General features: G+C 45.3%; 1 pseudogene; it reads left to right on the top strand.

The window, feature by feature from the left end:
• LOC123067452 (endoribonuclease YBEY, chloroplastic-like) overlaps nt 1-18584 on the top strand; it is a 35074-nt pseudogene extending 16490 nt beyond the window's left edge.
• Nucleotides 18585-18869: the final 285 nt, after the last annotated feature.

Below are 18869 nucleotides of genomic sequence, written 5' to 3'. Positions count from 1 at the left end.
GGTGGATTGAGGCACCTGGGGTTACCAGGACTTGCCTATTTTTTTGGAAATCCCGGGGGTACCATGTGATTTTCCTATGGACCGCCACCCAGGCTCAAAGGGATCATAAGATAATTCATACTAGTAACTTACGTGTGCAGCCACAAGCCATTATGGGCTCTGGCATAGTTGACTAAGTTGTGCGAACTCTTATAGTGGTGGACTAGTAGATGTAGGGGATGTAGGTGTACCGGTCTACCCATCGTAAGGTGCTAGCGCTTCTGAAAGACTATGTCTCGGTCATCCGTTTCTCAAACACCATGAAGTGCGAGAAACCAAACGGAGGCGATCGAGTCTTGTGGGGAAAAGTGCGCAAACCTCTGCAGAGTGTACAAACTAATCATGATTAGCCGTGTCCTCGGGTATGGACATCTTGAGTATCTAGTACTTGAAATATCATTTGTATCTCAACATGTTACTCTAATTTAATATTGATGGGTTTTTAATGAGTACTTTTTAATTGGGATTGAGGATGCTGTCAACCATTCTCAATGTTTAACAACCACCATGATAGTTAAATAAATTTATTCCTTTGTAGTAGGGAAAAATTGGCTTTACGCAAAACTGTAACCATAGAGCTTTCCACCAGTCAAATATGCATGTAGTATAGCTTATTCTTTCATTACTCTCTATGTGTTACATTGCCAGCATATTCCATGTGCTGACCCGTTTTCGGGCTGCAACGTTTCATGTTGCAGATTTTCAGACGACGAATAAGTGATACGTTAGGGTTACGATTTCCTATACTCAACCTTGCCGTTGGTGTTGATGGGAATCCACAACCTTGTTGCTTCCGCTATATATTTGGATTGAGGTAATAGTATTTACGTTACTTTATACATGTGATTTACCTCTGTTATAAATCCTCGAGTACTGTGTGTGTCAGCATACCGATCCAGGGATGACACGTAAGCACAGAGACTTGACCGTCTGAGGTCGGGTCGCTACAGATGATGGGGATTGTGTGGAGAAGACAAAAAAAGAGAAAGTCTCACATCAACTAGGCGTATCAACGGGCTATGGAGATGACCATCAACAGATATTGATGTGAGTGAGTAGGGATTGCCATGCAACGGATGCACTAGAGCTATGAATGCTCAACAAAATAAAACTAGTGGGTGTGCATCCGACTCGCTTGCTCACGAAGATCTAGGGCATTTGAGGAAGCCCATCGTAGGAATATACAAGCCAAGTTCTATAATGAAAAATTCCCACTAGTATGAAAAGGACTACTTATGAGACTCACTACATGAGGAACAAGGTGCTACTTTGAAGCACAATATATGAGACTCACTACATGAAGAACAAGGTGCTACTTTGAAGCACAAGTGTGGAAAAAGAGATAGTAGCATTGCCCTTTTTATTTTATTTTTAATTTTTTTGGGCCTTTCTTTTTTCTTTTGGCATTTTTTTATTATTTTCTCTTTTTTTGGGCCTTTTTTTGGCCTTTCTCTTTCTTTTGGCAATGCTCTAATAATGATGATCATCACACTTTCATTGATTACAACATATGAATTACAACTCGAAACTAGAACAAGATATGACTCTATATGAATGCCTCCGGCGGTGTACCGGGATGGTGCAATGAATCAAGAGGGACACATATGAAAAATAATGCATAGTGGCTTTGCCACAAATACGATGTCAACTACATGATCATGCAATGGCAATATGACAAAAGTAATGTATGTCATGATGATGATGGAAGTTGCATGGCAATATATCTCAGAATGGCTATGGAAATGCCATGATAGGTAGGTATGGTGGATGTTTTGAGGAAGATATAAGGAGGCTTATGGGTGATAGAGCGTATTGTATCACGGGGTTTGGATGCACCGGCGAAGTTTGCACTAACTCTCAAGGTGAGAAAGGGCAATGCACGGTACCGAAGAGGCTAGCAAAGGCGGAAAGGTGAGAGTGCGTATAATCCATGGACTCAACATTAGTCAAAAGAACTCATATACTTATTGCCAAAATTTAGAAGTCATCAAAAATTCAAGTACTACGCGCATGCTCCTAGGGGGATAGATTGGTAGGAAAAGACCATCGCTCGTCCCCGACCGCCACTCATAAGGATTCACAAGTCAGGTACACTTCATATTTCAAATTTCTTACACAACTTTAACCATACGTGCATGCTACGGGACTTGCAAACTTCAACACAAGTATTTCTCAAATTCATAATCACCCAACTAGCACGACTTTGATACTATCACCTCCATATCTCAAAACAATTATCAAGCATCAAACTTATCTTAGTATTCAACACACTCAAAAGAAAGTTTCACATATCTTGAATACCAAGTATATTAACATTAAGCAAATTACCATGCTATTAAAGACTTTCAAAATAATCTAAGTGAAGCATGAGAGATCAAGTTTCTTTAAAACAAATCCACCACCGTGCTCTAAAAGATATAAGTGAAGCACTAGAGCAAAAACTATCAAGCTCAAAAGATATAAGTGAAGCACATAGAGTATTCTAACAAATTCCAATTCATGTAAGGCTTTTTCTCATTAAAGGATTTCAGATCTTGATACTTCATTCAAACAGCAAGCAAAGCAAAAGAAAACTACAATGCAAGGATAGCACAACTCATGTGAAGAAGCAAAAACTTAGGCTCAACCGATACTAACCGATAGTTGTTGAAGAAGAAAGGTGGGATGCCTACCGGGGCATCCCCAAGCTTAGATGCTTGAGAGTTCTTGAAATATTATCTTGGGGTGCCTTGGGCATCCCCAAGTTTGAACTTTTGTGTCTCCTTAATTCCTCTCATATCATGGTTTCTCTTTTTATCAAACGCTTCATTCACAACAAACTCAACAAGAACTTGTGAGATAGGTTAGTATAAACCAATGCAAAACCTTATCATATTCTACTGTAACAAATCACTAAAAATATTATTCAACATTGAATACTAAATGCCTCTGCATATTTAATACTCCTGTCCTCAAATAGAATCATTAAGCAAGCAAACATATGCAAACAATGCAAACATAACAGCAATCTGTCAAAACAGTACAGTCTGTAAAGAATGCAAGAGTATCAATACTTCCCTGACTCCAAAAATTATGAACTAAAATTCCCACTGTAATAAATTTATCAGAGCTCAATATGCAAAAATATTCAACATTATACCACTCTCTGACTTTTCTAGGGAATTTTTGAAACAGCGGTAAACTTTCTGTTTTCAAACAGCAACATGTATACTAGCAAAATAAGCATGGCAAAGGCTATCCTTGACTTCTTTATTGACACTAAAGATGCAAAACATTATTATAACTAACAGCAAGCAAAAACTAATCAAAAAAATTGACGCTCCAAGCAAAACACATATCATGTGGTGAATAAAAATATAGCTCCAAGTAAAGTTACCGATGAACGAAGACGAAAGAGGGGATGCCTTCCGGGGCATCCCCAAGCTTAGTTGCTTGGTTGTCCTTGAATATTACCTTGGGGTTCCTTGGGAATCCCCATGCTTAGGCTCTTTCCACTCCTTATTCCATAATCCATCGAATATTTACCCAAAACTTGAAAACTTCAACCACACAAAACTCAAAACAAAACTCGTAAGCTCCGTTAGTATAAGAAAACAAAACCACCACTTAGGTACTGTAATGAACTCATTCTAAATTCATATTGGTGTAATATCTACTATACTCCAACTTATCTATGGTTCATACCGTCCGATACTACTCATAGATTCATCAAAATAAGCAAACAACACATAGAAAACAGAATCTGTCAAAAACAGAACAGTCTGTAGTAATCTGTATAAAACGTATACTTATGGAACCCCAAAAATTATGAAATAAATTGCTGGACCTGAGTAATTTGTCTATTAATCATCTGCAAAAATAATCAACCTAAAATCACTCTCCAGTAAAAAATGACAGCTAATCTCGTGAGGGCTAAAGTTTCTGTTTTTCACAGCAAGATCATATAAACTTCACCCAAGTCTTCCCAAAGGTTCTACTTGGCACTTTATTGAAACAAAAGCTATAAAACATGATTACTACAGTATCATAATTATGTGGACACACAAAAACAGTAAGGATAAATATTGGGTTGTCTCCCAACAAGCGCTTTTCTTTAATGCCTTTTAGCTAGGCATGATGATGGCAATGATGCTCACATAAAAGATAAGAATTGAAACATAACGAGAGCATCATGAAGCATATGAATAGCACATTTAAGTCTAACCCACTTCCTATGCATAGGGATTTTGTGAGAAAACAACTTATGGGAACAATAATCAACTAGCATAGGATGGCACAACAAGCATAACTTTAAAACCTTAAGCACATAGAGAGGAAACTTGACATTATTGCAATTCCTACAAGCATATGTTCCTCCCTCATAATAATTTTCAGTAGCATCATGAATGAATTCAAAAATATAACCAGCACCTAAAGCATTCTTTTCATGATCTACAAGCATAGAAAATTTTCTACTCTCCACATAAGCAAACTTCTTCTTTATGGCATACGTATCATCACAATAATCATCATAAATAGGAGGCATGCTTTCATCATAGTAAATTTGCTCATCAAAGCTTGGGGGACAAAAAATATCATCTCCATCAAACATAGCTTCCCCAAGCTTGTGGCTTTGCATATCATTAGCATCATGGATATTCAAGAAATACATACTAACAACATTGCAATCATGCTCATCATTCAAAAATTTAGTACCAAACATTCTATAGATTTCTTCTTCAAGCACTTGAGCACAATTATCCTTTCCATCATACTCACGAAAGATATTAAAAAGGTGAAGTGTATGAGACAAACTCAACTACATTTTTTTGTAATTTTCTTTTATAAACTAGACTAGTGCTAAAACAAGAAACAAAAAGATTTGATTGCAAGATCTAAAGATATACCTTCACTTACCTAGCCTCCCCAGCAACGGCGCCAGAAAAGAGCTTGATGTCTACTACACAACCTTATTCTTGTAGACGTTGTTGGGCCTGCAAGTGCACAGGTTTGTAGGACAGTAGCAAATTTCCCTCAAGTGGATGATCTAAGGTTTATCAATTCGTAGGAGGCATAGGATGAAGATGGTCTCTCTCAAGCAACCCTGCAACCAAATAACAAAGAGTCTCTTGTGTCCCCAACACACCCAATACAATGGTAAATTGTATAGGTGCACTAGTTCGGCGAAGAGATGGTGATACAAGTGCAAAATAGATAGTAGATATAGGTTTTTGTAATCTGAAAATATAAAAACAGCAAGGTAATAAGTGGTAAAAGTGAGCGTAAACGGTATTGCAATGATAGGAAACAAGGCCTAGGGTTCATACTTTCGCTAGTGTAAGTTCTCTCAACAATAATAACATAGATAGAACATATGACAAGCCCTCAACATGCAACAAAGAGTCACTCCAAAGCCACTAATAGCGGAGAACAAACGTAGCGATTATGGTCGGGTACGAAACCACCACAAAGCTATTCTTTCGGATCGATCTATAAAAGAGTTCATACTAGAATAACACCTTAAGATACAAATCAACCAAAACCCTAATGTCACCTAGATACTCCATTGTCACCTCAAGTATCCGTGGGCATGATACGATATGCATCACACAATCTCAGATTCATCCAACCAACATAAAAGTACTTCAAAGAGTGCCCCAAAGTTTCTACCGGAGAGTCAAGAACGTGTGCCAACCCCTATGCATAGGTTCCCAAGTGTCACGAAACCCGCAAGTTGATCACCAGAACATACATCAAGTGGCACATGATATCCCATTGTCACCAGAGATAATCACGGCAAGACATACATCAAGTGTTCTCATAAAGACTCAATCCGATAAGAAAACTCCAAAGGGGAAACTCAATTCATCACAAGAGAGTAGAGGGGAGAAACATCATAAGATCCAACTACAATAGCAAAGCTCGGGATACATCAAGATCGTGCCATAGATGAACACGAGAGAGAACACGAGAGCGAGAGAGATCAAACACATAGCTACTGGTACATACCCTCAACCCCGAGGGTGAACTACTCCCTCCTCGTCATGGATTGCGCCGGGATGATGAAGATGGCCTCCGGTGATGGAATCCCCTTCCGGCAGGGTGCCGGAACAGGGTCCCGATTGGTTTTTGGTGGCTACAGAGGCTTGCGGCGGCGGAACTCCCGATCTATCTTCTGTTCTGGAAGTTTTAGGGTACGTGGGTATATATGGGTGCAGGGAGAACGTCGGTGGAGCTACGAGGGCTCCACAAGGCAGGGGGGCGCGCCCAGGGGGGGAGGGCGCGCACCCCACCCTCGTGAGCACCTCCCGTATCTTCTGACGTGGGGTCCAAGTCCATCAGGTGGGTTTCCTTCCAAAAATAACTTCTCTAGTTGATTTCGTTCCGTTTTGACTCCGTCTGATATTCCTTTTCCTCGAAACACTGAAATAGGCATAAAACAGCAAATCTGGGCTGGGCCTCCGGTTAATAGGGTAGTCCCAAAAATAATATAAAAGTGGATAATAAAGCCCAATATTGCCTAAAACAGTAGATAAAGTAGCATGGAGCAATCGAAAATTATAGATACGTTGGAGACGTATCAGTCGGCAGGCGGCGAAGGTTAACTGCCGGCGACCGAAAACGCGGCGGAGGCGCGCGGACCTCGCTGGAATCACGCCACGGTGCAAGTAAGGGGGCGCGGGTGGGCTCTTTCGAACGCCCGCACCGTGGTGCATTGAACGGAGGCGGTGTCTTGGCCGGAGGAGGACCGCAGCGTTGCCGGCAACGAGCGGGGCGGATGCCAGGGCTCGGGCGAGTTCGAAGGCGGGGCTGCGGGGCATGGTTCTTCAAGGGGCTTGGTGCATTCGAACGCATACGACAGCGCGCGTCGAGTAGCGGTGGTCGCAGGCACGGGGGTGGCCGGGGTTGAGCGGTGCGTTGAGGTCAGGCGACGGCCGAAAATCGGAGCTCGACGAGGACGTAGCTAGGGGCAACAAGGGGATGCACCGAAGAGTGCTACGGTGTCACAGTTGTGCAGGGAGCATGGTTACGCGGTCGGACGCTCGCGGCGGTGCAGAGCGAGGAGCGTACGAGGCCATGGCACGCGCGGCCTTCTACTGGCACAGCGGGAGGTAGGGGAAGGCCAAGGCGGTGGGTTGGGCCTGGTACATTGCGCACTGGGCTGCGGTGCACTGTGGCATTAGGCCCAGTGGCACAGTAGGTGTTAGGCATTTTTTCTTTTCTCTTTTTTTGTTTTCTACTTTAGCTACTATTTTGTATTTAGTTTAGGTACTAACTGATTTGAGTTAAATGTGCAAAGCTACACATAAATTCTAGACAATAGTTTGGGCTAGTCCAACAAGTTTCAACTATTTTTGAATATTTTACATATTTATTTAACTTAGATTATTTCCAAAAAAAAGCTTATGGGTCAGTTTAAAGATATTTAGGGGCACTTATATATTTTGGAAAATGTTAACTCTTACATTACAATTATCTAGTGAATATTTGCAACCCAACCTACATTTTTATTTTACCTTTTGAAAACTTTAATTATTTGACTTTACTTTAAATTTGAATTTCAATTGGGTTTGGATCAAAGTGAGGTTTAGAAAAATTAAATGTGATGATACGGCACCATTAATGTGTGATTACTGTAGCTTGACTACCAGGGTGTTACAGCAACCCTAATCATTGTTAGATTGCAACACCCTTGGTTCCTATGGGAGTAACCGGCTAACCCTCCTTTATGTACTATATTTCCTATGAGAGTAACCGGCTAACCCTACTTTATGTATTATATGCTTTTCTACTGTGTGCTTGTGTGTGTGTGTGTGTGTGTGTGTGTCTGTGTGTGTGTGCGCGCGCGTGTGTGTGCTGCTGCTCATGCTTGTGTGTGTTTGCCCTTTTAGAAGTGATGCAGCATTGGAAAGAATACCATGAAATTATATGGGGTATTTTTGGCACAAATGGGACATGATTACATTTCTTGATGTTCAAAGTCTTTTAAAATTATTGAACTGTTCAAAGTTTTGCCCAATCCATGGGAGTTGTTTCTCCAGCTGCGTAATATGTTGTACACCAGTTTCATTACATATGAATGGAGAACCATATTTATTTATTTTGCAAGCCTATACACAACGATAAGATAGAAGAAAGTAAATGTCCAGCCCTCATCATTGTCATTCTTTAATCTTTATACTTGTTTGAACAATAGTAAGAATGGTTTTCTTTTCAATCGACATTTTTCCCTTATAAAGTTGAATTTTGTATTTTGCTATCTTCGATGCATGGTTCACTTGTATATGGGGAGCATGCCCAACTTATTTATAGAGCATTCTTGGATGTGAATATATGCAAGGAGGTAATGATTTACAGCATGTCACCTGATTACTTTCTTCTAGCAGTTGTACTTTTGTCAGAATTCTAGTGCTGCACCTGCCCATCTTCCATCGAACTTTTGTTACTTTGTCTGCTGTTCTTTTATTAGGAGTATTTGCGGGGCATTTATTGAGTCTTGTCTGTTCTTTATAGTGAATGTGGATGTTAGGCATGAAATGTGTTATCCTTGAGCTTGAATCATTTTTGTATCAGTTATTGACTTATTAAGGTTGTGTGTCCCTTTTAGCGATGTATAAGTTTGTCGGATATTATATTTAAATTCCTTTTGTTCCATTTGCAGGCTTGTTTGTACTCCTTGAAGCATAAAATTCCTCTTATTACATACTGTGAGGAACAATGTTTGACCTTGTTTGAACACCCTTCCGTCGACTTATTGCACACTATGCACCGTGAGACCAAGGTACAATATTTAGGGTTTTGCTTGATAAACTTCTCTTACCTTCATTTCTAACCACGTTAAGTAGTTGAGCCAACATTGAGGTTTTGTAAAGTGATGCCTTTAGTTGAGGACTGTCGGTGTCAAAGCCGGCGGATCTCGGGTAGGGGGTCCCGAACTGTGCGTCTAAGGCTAATGGTAACAGGAGGCACGGGACACGATGTTTTAGCCAGGTTCGGGCCCTCTCGATGGAGGTAATACCCTACTTCCTACTTGATTGATCTTGATGATATGAGTATTACAAGAGTTGACCTACCATGAGATCGTAGAGGCTAAACCCTAGAAGCTAGCCTATGATTATGATTGTTGTTGTCCTACGGACTAAACCCTCTGGTTTATATAGACACCGGAGGGGGCTAGGGTTACACAGAGTCGGTTACAGAGAAGGAAATCTAACATATCAGAATATCCAAGCTTGCCTTCCACGCAAAGGTGAGTCCCATCCGGACACGGGACGAAGTCTTCAATCTTGTATCTTCAAAGTCCAACAGTCCGGCCAAAGTATATAGTCTGGCTGTCTGAGGACCCCTTAATCCAGGACTCCCTTAGTAGCCCCTGAACCAGGCTTCAATGACGATAAGTCCGGCACGCAGATTGTGTTCGGCATTGCAAGGCGAGTTCCTTCTCTGAATACTCCATAAAAGATTCAGAACACAAGGATCGTGTCCGGCTCTGCAAAATAAATTCCTCATACCACCGTAGAAAGTATAATATTCCACAAATCTAATCTGCTGATAGCTTTTTATGACATCACGCCACGGTCCGATCATTATTCGAACCGTTTTTCACAACCAGCCGACGCACATATCGCGAGGCGGTTTTATCAGCACGTCTTTGTCGAAGCAGAGATCGTGTACCCCTATTGCGGGATTCTCATTAATACGGGTGCAGGTAACCCAACCGTGCCATCAATCGTGGTGCTTGAGGAATAAGCGTTTTTAGCGGGCAAGTGGGGAGGCGCAGGATCTTTGCTACCTTTATAAGCGGATAAGGACCTTCCATTTCACCCACACCCTTCTCTACTCATCCATTCCTTTCCGCTCGAGCCCTAGTGCCCAAGCGCTTCTCTTCTCCGCCCAAAAAGGCTTTCTCGAAGATGTCCGGATCTGGAGAGGAGGCAAGTGGATGGCCTCTACTGTCCGGGAGAAGGATATCAAAAAGCTTTCGGGGGGCGGGTATCTGGCCAAGACAATTAGCCACCGTCTTCCGATGGCGGGACAGATCGTCCCCACTCCGGAACCCAACGAGAGAGTGGTATTTCTCCCTCATTTTGTCCGCGGGCTAGGGTTTCCCCTCCACCCATTTGTTCGCGGCATCATGTACTATTATGGGATTGATTTCCATGATCTAACCCCAAATTCCTTCCTCAACATCTCAACATTCATAGTCGTGTGCGAGGCCTTTCTCCGTGTCCCGCCGCACTTCGGCTTATGGCTAAAGGTTTTTAATGTAAAGCCCAAGGTAGTGAGTGGCGAGCATGCCGAATGCAGAGGCGCCATGGTTACCAAGATACGCAATGTTACATGGCCGACAGGGACTTTCAATGATTCCGTCAAGGAGTGGCAGCAGCAGTGGTTCTACATCACCGAGCCGCGTGGCAAGGAGTGGACCGCCATTCCGGAGTTTAGATCCGGTGCCCCCCTACGACTTACATCCTGGCACAAGAAGGGCCTGAACTGGGCTTCGTCTGACGAGCTATCAGAGCTCTAGACGAGCGTTCAATACATGGAAGACAAGAGCGTCAAGCTTGTCAATGTAGTCCAGGTGATGTTGGTTTGCCGGATTCTACCATGTCAACACCGAGCTTGCAATCTATGGGAGTTTGACCCGGCCAAGCACCATACCCTGCTAGAGCTCTTTGGCTCTACGCACAAGGACATCTGGAAGGTGCTTTTCAAGTCCGGCAAACCGTGGCCGGACTCCACCGAGGACCATGGGTACCAACTATCCCGCCCCGCAAGTTCGGTAAGAAACTGAATGTTTAACAACTCATGTGTTCTATCTGTACATCCTCAGGAAAATACTTAACGTGTTTCCTATCATTTTCCTAGGGCTGGGCGAAGAAGGCGGGGCGGATCTACTGTCCAGCCCCTCTTCCAGAAGAACCGGCCGGCCCACTTCTGATGAAGATGCTGGTCCCGACGCCATATAAGGTGCCGAAGAAGAAGACCGAAAAGGAGGCCAAGAAGACCAGGGGCGGCCTCCGTCGCCGTGGTGCCCCAGGCACGAAATCCGAAGACTCCAATGCCCATTCTTCCTCCGAAGAGGACGAGGAGGAGGAGGATGAATCCCCGAAGGGGGAAGAAAGAAAAGAGCAGCCTCCAACTCCTTTGAAGCCGATTCGCCTAAGAGGGGAAAAACTCCTCTTCAGGAGGAGTCCACCGGCGCCGCCGATAGCAGCCGGAGTGGGATCCCAGTGTCGAGCCCCTGGTGAACTCGTAAGTATAAAATCCGAACACACTCATGCGTCCAGACTTGTCATGGCATCACATTCCAATCTGAGCCGTGCTTTTCTTTTTCAGTCTGGGGAAGCCCCGCGCCGAACAATCCTCGTCAGAAGATCTGCTGGGTTCGGACGCTATGGGGAGCTAGACACCCTAGAAGGCCTCCTCCTCCAAACATAGGAATGAAACCAAGGTTTCGTCCTAGAAGGACCCAGGCGACGGAGGAGGGGAGAAGGTCGTGAAGGTGGCGCCAGGAGGCCATACTTCTGGGGCCGGTCACACAGGAGAGAAAGCTCCCGTGAGTGTCGACGGCGTGGGTCATCAAGAATCCGGACCCAAGCCGGACACGATTCTAGAGACACATAAGGTCCCTGAGTCAGACAGACAGCCTCCATCAAATGGAGGAGGTATGCCTGCTCCACCGGCCACCTCTATCCAACTAGAGGTGCCGGATACTTTATTGGTAGCGCTGAAGGGTGCCTCCATCGTTGATGAACACCGTGCCCTTATGGGTGCGGTGATCGAGAAGATTCAGTCCACTGAGAGTGGATTGAATGAATCCTGAATCAGCCTCATAAAAGGCTTTGAGGTACGTTTTATGAGTTTTATGGGAGAGTGTCATGGTATAGATGCTAGCCCCTGATACACTGTTCGGTGAAAGGAAGAACCAGACAGAGGATCAAATTCATGTTTGCAGGAGACTTACTTGATGACATTTATCACTCTTTTTAACCAGCAGGCATCTGTAGCGACTGCCGCCTCTCAAGCTGCGGAAGTATCCAGACTGAGGCATAGTCTGGAGCAGGCCGAAGGAGAACTGGGCCAATTGAAGAGACAGGTGGAGGATAATCAAGGTATGTAGAAACCTTATTTATGTAGCACAAATGAATAAGTGTACATGATGGAAATATTTTTATAATGTGCTCTAGGAGCGATGGCCGAAATTGAGGCTCTCAGGAGGGCTGTGGCCGAAGCCGCGAAGAAGGCAGCCGCAGAGCAGGCTCTTTGTGAGAAACACAAGGCTAGAGTTATTGAGGCTGAGCGAGAGCGTCAAGAGGCCGTTCAGAAATGCGAGACCTTGGAGCAGAGTTTAGCAGGGAAAGAATCCGAACTCTCCCAGGCTCGCCAAGCCACAAGTGATGCCCAGGGGGAATCCCAAGGTGCCCTAAAGGAAATCCAGGAAACGAGGAAGATTGCGGCTGGTAATGCTTTTTTGTACAAAGCAAGTATTGGAGATGAGAAAATCAAATTTGACAACTTGAGTTTTGATGTATACAGTTGTATTTGTAGAGCTACCGCACAGCATATCTGATGCCGCTCAATTCTACCGGGCCGAAGGGGGGAATACTGCGGATAAGCTCTTCTGGATGCAGTATCTGGCACCAAACTATCTGGTGCGTTTCTCCGATCAGCTAAAGCAGCATAAGGTGGCCGAGTTAGCCATGAAGGATTTAATTATCCGGTTGTGGCCTACCGAGCCAATTCCAAGCAGCTACTTCGGACTCGTGAAGCGGCTTGTAAGTGTCTGCCCTCGACTCGAAGTCATCAAGAGGTCGGTCTGCATAGAAGGTGCGCGAATGGCCTTCGCCCGTGCCAAGGTGCATTGGGGGAAGATGGATGCAGAAAAGCTCATGACCGAGGGACCGCCGGAGGGGAAGGAGCACCGCAAGCCCGAACTGTATTATGAAGGTGTCTTGAAAGGAGCCCTCCTTGCGACGGAGCAATACACCAAGGATGTCATATTTCCATAAATACGGTCGTGTTCGTCCCTTGTAATAGTTGAACAAGAGCATTCTTATCATATATTGCTTTTTGTTTGAAAGTTTTTTTCCTCCTGTGCGGCCATTTTATATATTAAACCTGAGAGTCGGCCAGTCGTCGGCTTCCTCCCCCACGTAGTGAGTACGGGGGTGTTCGGGATAAACCTGAGCACTCCTTATCCCAATTTTGGGTCCCTAAAGGAGGTGTTCAGCACAGCGAACCAGGCAATAAGACTATAGGGCTTTATCGCTCTCACTTAGCCATAGGAGTTATTACGAGGAAGGTAGGCTCAACCCCTGGTGTTCGGAAGACCGCACTGGGGCTCTATAAGCGCCTGGTCGGAAAAGGCCGATCCGTCGCACGCTGCATTGGTCATAGCATTATGCGGAAGAAATCCTTAAAGATTTTAGAACCACTCGAACAGCTGACCAGCTCTCGCTGCATCATGACAGTCAGTTTTCGGCTTTCTCTACTGAGGTGCTCGTCCAGAAGAACCGGGACACAATCACAGTAGTTCTCCCAGTGCTACCTTAGCCGATATAGCGGAACATAAGGTACCAAAACATAGGAGCCGGGCAAACCCAACTATTGACCCAAGACATGATTCGGAGTTGATGCATATAATGCTATAAGTTCGGGGTGCCAGACTACCGTGAAGGTGTTCGTACTTTTTGCCATAGTAGGGGCATGACGAAGCCCCTGGCATATTAAGGCGTATCGTGATAAGTAGCCGCCTTTTAACAAAAGAGTTTTAAATAAGAAATAGCAGTAGGTGAGCATCATATAAATCCACATGTTGTATTTGAGTAATACGTCAATATGTATGAGTACAGATGATGTGCTAAAAAGAAATATGATTGCGGAACCTGATGATACCGGGCGTGAGGAAGTTGTATTCAGATCCGGGGTGTAGTCGTATGATAATAGGGGAATATCTGGAGATTCCCCGACGCGCTCGAACTGTTCCCACACCATTCATCATAGCCTACGTTAAGGCAAACCTGTAAAGAAAATATAAGAAATGGTGTTGTGCCACCTAGCGGTTGAGCCGCAGTGTGTGGCTTGTATTATCCTTTTCTGGAGTGTTTTTAATTAATCTTCGGGCGGGCCGGGCTATCCTGCCGCGCAGTAGTTCGGACTCCGTTGATGGTGTCCGGGAGCTTGGTCTTTGACTCAAGGTTTGACTGTAAGGTGCCGTCCATTGTTCTTGCTGTTAAAGCGGTGGTAGACTCTTCGGTCATGAGGGGGAGTTTGGACCTGCCATTAACCGTGATGACGCCGCATGGACCAGGCATCTTTAACTTATGGTAGGCATAATGCGGCACCGCATCGAACCGAGCGAATGCAGTTCGTCCGAGCAGTGCCTGATGGTCACTGCAAAAGGGGACGATGTCGAAGACTAAGTCTTCGGTACGGTGATTGTCTGGAGATCCGAAGACCACTTCCAGTGTGATTGAGCCCGTGCAATAGGCCTCTACACCTGGTATGATACCTTTAAAGGTGGTTTTTGTGGGCTTGATCCTTGAGGGATTGATGCCCATTTTGCACACTATTTCCTGGTAAAGCAGGTTCAGGCTGCTGCCTCCGTCCATGAGGACTCATGTGAGATGGAATCCGTTGATGATGGGGTCGAGGACCGATGCAGTCGAACTGCTATGATGATACTGGTAGGGTGGTCCCTGCGATAGAACTGATCGGGCAAGAGGACCATGGTTGAACTTTGGGTCGAATGTATAGACCTTCCTTAGTGACCATTTCCTCTTGGGAATGTGGCTTGTGCATATTGTATTCACCGTTTTCACCGGGGGAGGGAATTTCATCTGTCCTCCTGTATTTGGTGATCGAGACTCTTCGTCGTCGTCACTTTGTGACCCCTTCCCCTTGTTTTCGGCGTCTGACCTACCAGCTTGTGTGAAGACCCAGCATTCTCTATTGGTGGGGTTGGCTAGTTTTCCAGGGGTGCCATGAATTTGGCATGGACGGTCAAGTATGCGGTCAAAACTGGATGGGCTTGAATTGCTTTTGTTGAATGGTTTCTTCCGCTGACCGGACTTAGAGCCGCTGAATCCGGCGTTGACTGACGTGTCTTCGGCATTATCGCCGTCCTTGCGGCGCTTGTGTTTGTTGCGCCGTGATTTGTCGTTGCTATCCTTGGCTTTCGATGTGCCGGGATTGCTCGCTTATTGTTGCTACGAGCCAACTAGCTATCCTCGCCCACGCAAAAGCGGGTCATCAGTGTTGTGAGGGCTGCCATGGATTTTGGCTTTTCCTGGCCGAGATGTCGGGCAAGCCATTGGTCATGGATGTTATGCTTAAAGGCCGCTAGGGCTTCGGCATCTGGACAGTCGACAATTTGGTTCTTTTTGGTTAGGAACCGTGTCCAAAATATCCTGGCTGACTCTCTGGGCTGCTGGGTTATGTGACTTAGATCATCGGCATCCAGTGGTCACACGTAAGTGCCCTGGAAGTTATCAAGGAATGCGTCTGCCAGGTTCTCCCAACTCCCGATGGAGTTTGCCAGCAAGCTATTCAGCCAATGCCGAGCCGGTCCCTTTAGTTTTACTGGGAGGTACTTGATGGCATGTAGATCATCTCTGCGGGCCATGTGAATGTGGAGGAAAAAATCTTCTATCCATTCCGCGGGGTCTGTAGTACCATCATATGATTCAATGTTTATGGGTTTAAACCCTTCTGGAAATTCGTGATCCATAACTTCATCAGTGAAGCATAGGGAGTGTGCGGTGCCTCTATGCCGGGCTACATCCCGACTTAGTTCGAATGACTCCGGTTTATTGTATTCGGCCCAACTGGACTTTGGTCTATTGTATCCGGCGTGACGGTCATCTTCACGTCTTGTGGCACGCCCCCATGATCCGTAGATCGATCTTGACTGTCCTTCTTTGTTTTCCAATACATCTCGCAAGTCCTTCGTGTAGCCCCGGGCCTTGGTTTTATCGTTTGATTGGCGATGGGGTGCGGTCTGGACTTCGGGCTGGTACGCCGCTTTGTTGCGGCCACGGGGTGGCCGGTCAGCCGCATCATGCACTGGTAGCGTGGGCTTTAAAGCCTCCTCCACGAGTTGAGGTAGCAGCATGCGCTTTAGGTAGCTTTTGCTAGGGCGCTCGAGTCCGTATTCCTCGGCAGCCAGGACCTTGGTCCATCTGTCAGTTAGCAGATCTTGATCAGCTTGAAGTTGTTGCTGCTTTTTCTTCAGGCTTTTTGCAGTGGCTATAAGCCGGCGTTTAAAGCGCTCCTACTCCATGGGATCTTCAGGCATGATGAATTCTTCATTGCCAAGGCTCACTTCGTCTTCGGAGAGAGGCATGTAATTATCGTCCTCTGATTCTCCATCAGTTGCCTGTTCTTTAGGGCTAGCTTGCCCAACCTCCTGCTTGGCCTGCTCGAAGCCTGGCTGGACAAGATTGTCTTCGTCTTCGGCACCATCTGGATTATTGTCTCTTGTGCCGGTATCACTATTGTTGCTATGGCGCGGCTTGGAGCGGCGCCGATGACGCCGGTGTCTAGATTGCTTCTCTAAGGGGTTATCTTCCATTGCCACATCGTCATTGCTTTATTTAGGGGTGTCCACCATGTAAATATCATATGATGAGGTGGCAGTCCAGCACCCAATAGGCGGTGGTTCCTGTTCTTCTCCTGCATCGTCGTCCATACCGTCGATGTCTTAGGAGTCAAAGTGAAGCACGTCGGTTAAGTCATCGACAGTGGCTATAAAGTGGGTGGTGGGTGGGAGATGAATTTCTTCGTCGCCTGCTCCCCACTCGAGCTGGACATAGTTTGGCCAAGAATCTCCTGACAAGGAAAGAGACCTTAATGAGTTTAGCACGTCACCTAAGGGTGAGTGCTGAAAAATATCCACGGCGGTGAACTCCATGACGGCTGCCCAATCTTATTCGATAGGCACGGATGCACGCGGTTTGGATCCTGTAGCCGGAGACGAGTCCAAGGGTCCGATGACACCGCCCCCACAGGAGGTGGGATTAGTTTTCGGCTCCGATGCCGATGAGTGTGCGGCCTCTGTAGCGGGGTCCATCCACCCGTCCTCGGAAGGCACGGTCTGCTCCAGATTGATTCCCGGCGCCAACGCAGGTGCGATCTCCCGAATACTGCCCGATGGCAGATCGAAGTCATGTCCGTCGTGACCGTTCGGCGCACCTATCATGGGCTCGAACCCGTCGAAGATCAAGTCTCCGCGGGTGTCGGCAGTATATTTTAAGCTTCCAATCTGACCTGATGGCCAGGGGCGTAGCTATCGATCTGCTCCAAATGGCCAAGCGAGTTGGCCCGTAGTACGAAGCCGCCAAACACGAAGATCTGTCCGGGAAGGAAAACCTCCCCTGGACTGCGTCGTTGAAGATGATTGAAGGAGCCATCGAGCCTTATCGCGACGACACAGTGGAACTCTCAATGAAAGCACCAATGTCGGTGTCAAAACCAGTGGATCTCGGGTAGGAGGTCCCGAACTGTGCGTCCGAGGCTAATGGTAACAGGAGGCAGGGGACATGATGTTTTACTCAGGTTTGGGCCCTCTCGATGGAGGTAATACCCTACTTCCTGCTTGATTGATGTTGATGATATGCGTATTACAAGAGTTGATCTACCACGAGATCGTAGAGGCTAAACCCTAGAAGCTGGCCTATGATTATGATTGTTGTTCTCCTACGGACTAAACCCTCCAGTTTATATAGACACCGGAGGGGGATAGGGTTACACAGAGTCGGTTACAGAGAAGGAAATCTATATATCCAAATATTCAAGCTTGCCTTCAACACAAAGGAGAGTCCCATCCGGACACGGGACGAAGTCTTCAATCTTGTATCTTCAAAGTCCAACAGTCTGGCCAAAGTATATAGTCCGGCTGTCCGAGGACCACTTAATCCAGGACTCCCTCAAGGACCTCTTGGAATATTCATCCATTCAGGTTTGTTGCTGTAACTATGACAAGTGCAAAGTGGCTATGCCTGTTTTTCTATCTTTGGATCACTTTCGTTTAGAGTGAACATACATGATTTACATTTGCAGAAGTTGCTTTTCCTTGGGAATGCAGAGGAAGATTTATCTGTCCTCACATAGCGTTGGTCAGGAATAACGGAAGGGAAAGCATGTGTTCTCAAAGAGCAGCCAAATTCACTTGGGATTGTCCCCCTTAATACTTCAAAAGGAATAACTGAAGATGTATGAATTTGTTCCCATCAATGAACTGGATTTACTGTTCCTTTTGTACCTTATTTCATCTTCTTCTTTTCCAAAAGGAATGCAGTAGGGGAATCCCCTATAGAGATTTTGAGTTCATTTACTGTTCCTTTTGTACCTTATTTCATCTTCTTCTTTTCCAAAAGGAATGCAGTAGGGGAATCCCCTGTAGAGATTTTGTATCTTATTTCATCTGTGTCTTGTGCTCGCTTAGAAAGCATCTCCACCACCATAATGTGTTTACAACTAGTATGTCTGCTTATGCAGTCTGATCTTGAGGCTATTGGAGAGTGGAGACTACCAGATGGCTAAGCAATAAGTACTCCAACTGACATGATTACTGAAGCATTCTTTACCAAGAGTGTCCTGATGATAGCTTCAGATATTCTAGGAAATGAAACATATGAAATGAATAAAAGAAAATGTATTGTGGTCCGGAAAAAACGAAAAGTCGCAAGTTTGTGATACCATCCTTTAGGGTTGGCTACCAAAAGGTTTTGTGCATTTTGTATACCTCGGGGAAGGGATGTGGGTGTTGGAGTGGAAAATTTGATGTCTACTTCAGGTTATGTGGTTTTAAATTTTAAAATTATGTACTTGTAGTATTTTCATTGGTT

This window comes from Triticum aestivum, chromosome 3B (assembly GCF_018294505.1).
Source record: "Triticum aestivum cultivar Chinese Spring chromosome 3B, IWGSC CS RefSeq v2.1, whole genome shotgun sequence".
NCBI lineage: Eukaryota > Viridiplantae > Streptophyta > Magnoliopsida > Poales > Poaceae > Triticum > Triticum aestivum.
Note: the sequence above shows the minus strand (reverse complement) of the source record. Positions and strands in the feature narration are given on the sequence as shown.